General features: G+C 36.5%; 1 non-coding gene across 1 annotated transcript; it reads right to left on the reverse strand.

Annotated features, from left to right (window-relative positions):
- Nucleotides 1-2295: 2295 nt before the first annotated feature.
- LOC127741804 (small nucleolar RNA R71) lies at nt 2296-2403 on the reverse strand. The gene has a single exon (XR_008003009.1). It is a non-coding gene; the product is annotated as a small nucleolar RNA R71 (small nucleolar RNA).
- Nucleotides 2404-6571: the final 4168 nt, after the last annotated feature.

Here is a 6571-nt window from a genome sequence, read left to right on the forward strand (position 1 = left end):
TTACTTGGATGACCCAATGCACTTGCTGGTTAGTTGTGCGAAGTTGTGAAAAAGAGTGATATTACAATTGTGCGTACCAAGTTGTTGGCGCCATTAAGATCACAATTTCGTGCACCAAGTTTTTGGTGCGTTGCCGGGGATTGTTCGAGTTTGGACAACTGACGGTTTATCTTGTTGCTCAGATTAGGTAATTTTCTTCTTATTTTATTTTCAAAAAGTTTTCAAAAATCTTTCAAAAATTTTTCTTATTTTTCATTTTTCCAAAAATTTTTTGAAAAAAAAGAAAAGAAAAATAAAAATTTTTATAAAATCATAAAAACCAAAATTTTTTTTTGTGTTTCTTGTTTGAGTCTAGTGTCAATTTTTAAGTTTGGTGTCAATTGCATGTTTTAAAAATTTGTGCATTTTTCGAAAATTTCATGCATTGCATTCTTTCATGATATTCAAGTTGTTCTTGACAAGTCTTTTTGTTTTATCTTCATATTTTCTTGTTTTGTGTGGTTTGTTATTTTTCATATGCATTTTTGAATTCATAGTGTCTAAACATGAAAAATTTCTAAGTTTGGTGTCCTGCATGTTTCTTTTTTCTTGAAAAATTTTTCAAAAATAAGTCTTGATGTTCATCTTGATCTTCAAAGTATTCTTGGTGTTCATCTTGACATTCATAGTGTTCTTGCATGCATCATGTGTTTTGATCTAAAATTTTTATGTCTTGAGTCATTTAGTTGTTTTTCTCTCTCTCATTAAAATTCAAAAATAAAAAATACATCTTTCCCTGATTTCTCTTATAAATTTCGAAATCTTTGGATTGACTTATTCAAAAATTTTTAAAATTAGTTGTTTCTTGTTAGTCAAGTCAAGATTTCAATTTTTAAAAAAAATCTTATCTTTTCAAGACTTTTTCAAAAATCAAATCTTTTTCATTTTTCTTTTATATTTTCAATTTTTTTTAAATTGATTTTCAAAATCTTTTTCTTTTCTTTATTTCAAATTTTCGAAAACTTTACTAACAATTAATGTGATTGATTCAAAAATTTGAAGTTTGTTACTTTCTTGTTAAGAAAGGTTCAATCTTTAAATTCTAGAATCATATCTTTTAGTTTCTTGTTAGTCAATTAATCAATTTTAAATTTTCAAAATCAAATCTTTCTAAATTTTTTTTCAAATCTTTCTCAAAATATCTTTTCAATCATATCTTTTCAAACATATCTTTTTCAAATCATATTTTTTTCAAAATCAATTTCAAAAATCTTTTCTAACTCCTTATCTTTTCAACATTGATTTTCAAATCTTTTTCAACTAACTAATTGACTTTTTGTTTGTTTTACTAATTCTTATCCTTTTTAAAACCACCTAACTACTTTTCTCTCTCTAATTTTCGAAAATCACCTTCCTCTTTTTCAAAATTCTTTTTAATTAACTAATTATTTCAAATTTTAATTTTAATTTTATTTTTTCTCCTTATTTTCAAATTCTAACTAATAATTAAAATAAAAACAAAAATATTTTTCTTTTCTTTTCGTCTAATTTTCAAATTTTCTCCTCTCTCTCATCTCTTTCTATTTATTTATTTATCTACTAACACTTCTCTTCTCAAAATTCGAACCCCTCCCTTCTCTGTGTTCGAATTTTTCTTCTTCTTCCTTCATTCTTATTCTTCTACTGACATAAAGAAATCTCTATACTGTGACATAGAAGATTCCTCTTCCTTTTCTGTCCTCTTCTTTTTCATATGAGTAGGAGCAAGGACAAGGACATTCTTGTTGAAGCAGATCCTGAACCTGAAAGGACTCTGAAGAAGAAGCTAAAGCACAACAATCCAGAGAAAACCTTACAAAGAATTTCGAAAAAGGAAGAGACATGGCCGAACCCACAACAATGCAAGGAAGATGCTTGGTGACTTTACTGCACCAAATTCCAAGTTACATGGAAGAAGCATATCAATCCCTGCCGTTGGAGCAAATAATTTTAAGCTAAAGCCTCAATTAGTTTCTCTAATGCGCAAATAATTTTAAGCTAAAGCCTCAATTAGTTTCTCTAATGTAATAGAATTACAAGTTTTATGGACTTCCATCAGAAGATCCTTTTCAGTTCTTAACTGAATTCTTGCAGATCTGTGATACTGTTAAGACCAATGAGGTTGATCCCGAGGTCTACAGGCTTATGCTTTTCCCTTTTGCTGTAAGAGATAGAGCTAGAGTATGGTTGGACTCTCAACCTAAAGATAGCCTGAACTCTTGGGATAAGCTGGTCACGGCTTTCTTAGTCAAGTTCTTTCCTCCTTAAAAGCTGAGCAAACTTAGAGTGGATATTCAAACCTTCAAACATAAAGAAGATGAATCCCTCTATGAAGCTTGGGAGAGATACAAGCAACTGACCAAAAAATGTCCTTCTGACATGCTTTCAGAATGGACCATCCTGGATATATTCTATGATGGTCTATCTAAATTGTCTAAGATGTCATTGGACCATTCTACAGGTGGATCGATTCACCTGAAGAAAATACCTGCAGAAGCTCAGGAACTCATTGACTTGGTTGCAAATAACCAGTTCATGTACACTTCTAAAAGGAATCCTGTGAATAATAAGATGCCTCAAAGGAAGGAGTTCTTGAAATTGATGCTCTGAATGCCATATTGGCTCAGAACAAAATGTTGACTCAACAAGTCAACATGATTTCTCAAAGTCTGAATGGATTGCAAAATGCATCCAACAGTACTAAAGAAGCATCTTTTGAAGAAGAAGCTTATGATCCTGAGAACCCTACAATGGCAGAGGTGAATTACATGGGTGAAGCCTATGGAAACACCTATAATCCCTCATGGAGAAATCCTCCAAATTTCTCATGGAAGGATCAACAAAGCCTCAACAAGGCTTTAACAATAATAATGGTGGAAGAAACATGTTTAGCAATAGCAAGCCTTTTCCATAATCTTCTCAGTAACAGGCAGAGAATTCTGAGCAGAATCCTTCTAGCTTAACAAACATAGTCTCTGATCTATCTAAGGCCACACTAAGTTTTATGAATGAAACAAGGTCCTCCATTAGAAATTTAGAGGCACAAGTGGGCCAGCTGAGTAAAAAAGTCACTGAAACTCCTCCTAGTACTCTTCCAAGCAATACAGAAAAGAACCCAAAAAGAGAATGCAAGGCCATAACCTTACTGGGTGTGGCTGAATGCACATAGGATGAGGAGGATGTGAATCCCAGTGAAGAAGACCTCATGGGATGTCTTCTGGACAAAAAGGAGTTTCCAACTAAGGAACCTAAGGAATCTGAGGCTCACCTAGAGACCATAGAGATTCCATTGAACCTCCTTTTACCATTCATGAGCTCTGATGACTATTCATCTTCTAAAGAAGATAAAGACATTGTTGAAGGGCAAGTTGCCCAGTATTTAGGAGCAATTATGAAGCTAAATGCCAAGCTATTTGGTAATGAGACTTAGGAGGATGAGCCTCCATTGCTCATTAATGAACTGAATACCTGGGTTCAGCACACTTTACCTCAAAAGAAACAGGATCCTGGTAAATTCCTAATTCCCTGTACCATAGGCACCATGACCTTTGAGAAGGCTCTGTGTGACCTGGGGTCAGGCATAAATTTAATACCACTCTCTGTAATGGAGAAATTGGAAATCTTTGAGGTGTAGGCTACCACATTCTCATTAGAGATGGCAGACAAATCCATGAAAAAGGCTTATAAATAGGTAGAGGACGTGCTAGTAAAGGTCAAAGGCCTTTACATCCCTGCTGATTTCATAATCCTAGACACTGGGAAGGATGATGATGAATCCATCATCCTTGGAAGACCCTTCCTAGCCACAGCAAAAGCTGTGATTGATGTGGATAGAGGAGAGTTGGTCCTTCAATTGAATGAGGAATACCTTGTGTTTGAAACTCAAGGATCTCCCTCTGTAACCATGGAGAGGAAGCAAGAAAAGCTTTTCTCAATGCAGAGTCAAACAAAGCCCCCACAGTCAAACTCTAAGTTTGGTGTTGAACCCCCACATTCAAACTCTAAGTTTGGTGTTGGGAGGTCCCAACAATGCTCTGAACATCTGTGAAGCTCCATGAGAGCTCACTGTCAAGCTATTGACATTAAAGAAGCGCTTATTGGAAGGCAACCCAATTTTTATTTATCTATGTTATTTCATTTTTTAAGTTGATGATCATATGGAGTCACAAAAACAACTGCAAAAATTCAAGAAAAATAAAAAATAGCATTAAAAATAGCACACCCTAGAGGAGCAACTTACTGGCGTTTAAACGCCAGTAAGGGTAGCAGAATGGGCGTTTAACGCCCAGTCTAGCACCATTCTGCACGTTAAACACCAGAAACAAGCACCAGACTTGTGTTAAACACCAGAAATAGGCTACAATCTGGCGTTAAATTCCAGAAATAGGTTGCAGCCTGGCGTTTAACGCCAGAAAAGGAATAAAAGCTGGCGTTTAACGCCAGAAACAAGCAGTAATCTGGCGTTAAATGCCAGGATTGCACAGTAAGGGCATTTTGCACGCCTAATAGGAGCAGGGATGATACATCCTTGACCCCTCAGGATCTGTGGATCCCACAGGATCTCCATCTACCTTCTCACAACACTCTTCCCCAAATACTCCTCACCAATCAACTCATTCACTCTTCCCCATCACCTCTTCACCAATCACCTCCATATCTCTTCCCTAAAACCCCACTTACCTCACTTTCAAATTCAAACACTTTTTCCTCCCAAGCCTAACCCTAATGACCGAATCCCAACCCTCCCCTCACCCTATATAAACCCCTCACTACTCCTTCATATTCACACAACACAAACACCTTTCCCCCTCTTGGCCGAACCACTATCTCCCTCCATCTCCTTCATTTTCTTCTTCTTCCCCTTCTTTCTTTCTTCTTTTGCTCGAGGACGAGCAAACCTTTTAAGTTTGGTGTGGTAAAAGTATTACTTTTTTTTGTTTTTCCATAACCATTTATGGCACATAAGGCCGGAGAAACCTCTAGAAAGAGGAAAGGGAAGGCAAAAGCTTCCACCTCCGAGTCATGGGAGATGGAGAGATTCATCTCAAAGGTCTATCAATATCACTTCTATGAAGTTGTGGCCAAGAAGAAGGTGATCCCTGAGGTCCCTTTCATGCTAAAAAAAATGAGTATCCGGAGATCCGACATGAAATCCGAAGAAGAGGTTGGGAAGTTCTTACTAACCCCATTCAACAAGTCGGAATCTTAATGGTTCAAGAGTTCTATGCCAATGCATGGATCACTAGGAACCATGATCAAAGTATGAACCCGAATCCAAAGAATTGGCTTACAATTGTTCGGGGGAAATACTTAGATTTTAGTCCGAAAAATGTAAGGTTGGCGTTCCACTTGCTAATTATGCAAGAAAACGCATGCCCCTACACTAGAAGGGTCAACTTTGATCAAAGGTTGGACCAAGTCCTCATGGACATATATGTGGAAGGAGCTCAATGGAAAAGAGACTCAAGAGGTAATCCGGTTCAATTGAGAAGACCGGACCTTAAGCCTGTGGCTAGAGGATGGTTGGAGTTCATCCAACGCTCCATCATTCCTACTAGTAATCGATCTGAAGTGACTGTGGATCGGACCATCATGATCCATAGTATCATGATTGGGGAGGAAGTGGAAGTTCATGAGATCATACCTCTAGAACTCTACAGGGTGGCTGACAAGTCATCCACCTTGGCAAGGTTAGCCTTTCCTCATCTTATTTGTCATCTATGAGATTTGGCTGGGATTGACATAGAAGGAGACATCCCTATTGAAGAGGACAAGCCCATTACTAAGAAAAGGATGGAGCAAACAAGAGAGCTCATTCATGGACCTCAACAAGACCATGAGGAAGATCCTCATCAAGAAATCCCTGAGATGCCTCAAGGGATGCAATTTCCTCCACACAACTATTGGGAGCAACTCAACACCTCTTTTGAAAGGCTTGAGTTACAACATGGACCAACTAAGGGTGGAGCACCAAGAGCACTCCATCATTCTCCATGAGATTAGAGAAGATCAAAGAGCTATAAGGGAGGAGCAACAAAGGCAAGGAAGAGACATAGAGGAGCTTAGGCGCTCCATTGGTTCTTCAAGAGGGAGACACCACCCTTACTAAGGTGGACTCATTCCTTAATCTCCTTGTCTATTTATTTTTCTGTTTTCGATTTTTATGCTTATTGTGTCACCTATGCTTGTGTCTTCATTACATGATCATTAGTGTCTAAGTGTCTATGTCTTAAAGCTATGAATAATTCCATGAATATTTCACCTCTCTTAAATGAAAAATGTGCTTAATTACAAAAGAACAAGAAGTACTTGAATTTCAAATTTTATCTTGAAATTAGTTCAATTATTTTGATATGGTGGCAATACTTTTTATTTTCTGAATGAATGCTTGAACAGTGCATATTTTTGATAGTGAAGTTTATGAATGTTAAAAATTGTTGGCTCTTGAAAGAATGATGAACAAAGAGAAATGTTATTGATAATCTGAAAAATCATGAAATTGATTCTTGAAGCAAGAAAAAGCAGTGAAAAAAAAGAAAAAAAGGAAAAATTA

This window comes from Arachis duranensis, chromosome 9 (assembly GCF_000817695.3).
Source record: "Arachis duranensis cultivar V14167 chromosome 9, aradu.V14167.gnm2.J7QH, whole genome shotgun sequence".
Lineage (NCBI taxonomy): Eukaryota > Viridiplantae > Streptophyta > Magnoliopsida > Fabales > Fabaceae > Arachis > Arachis duranensis.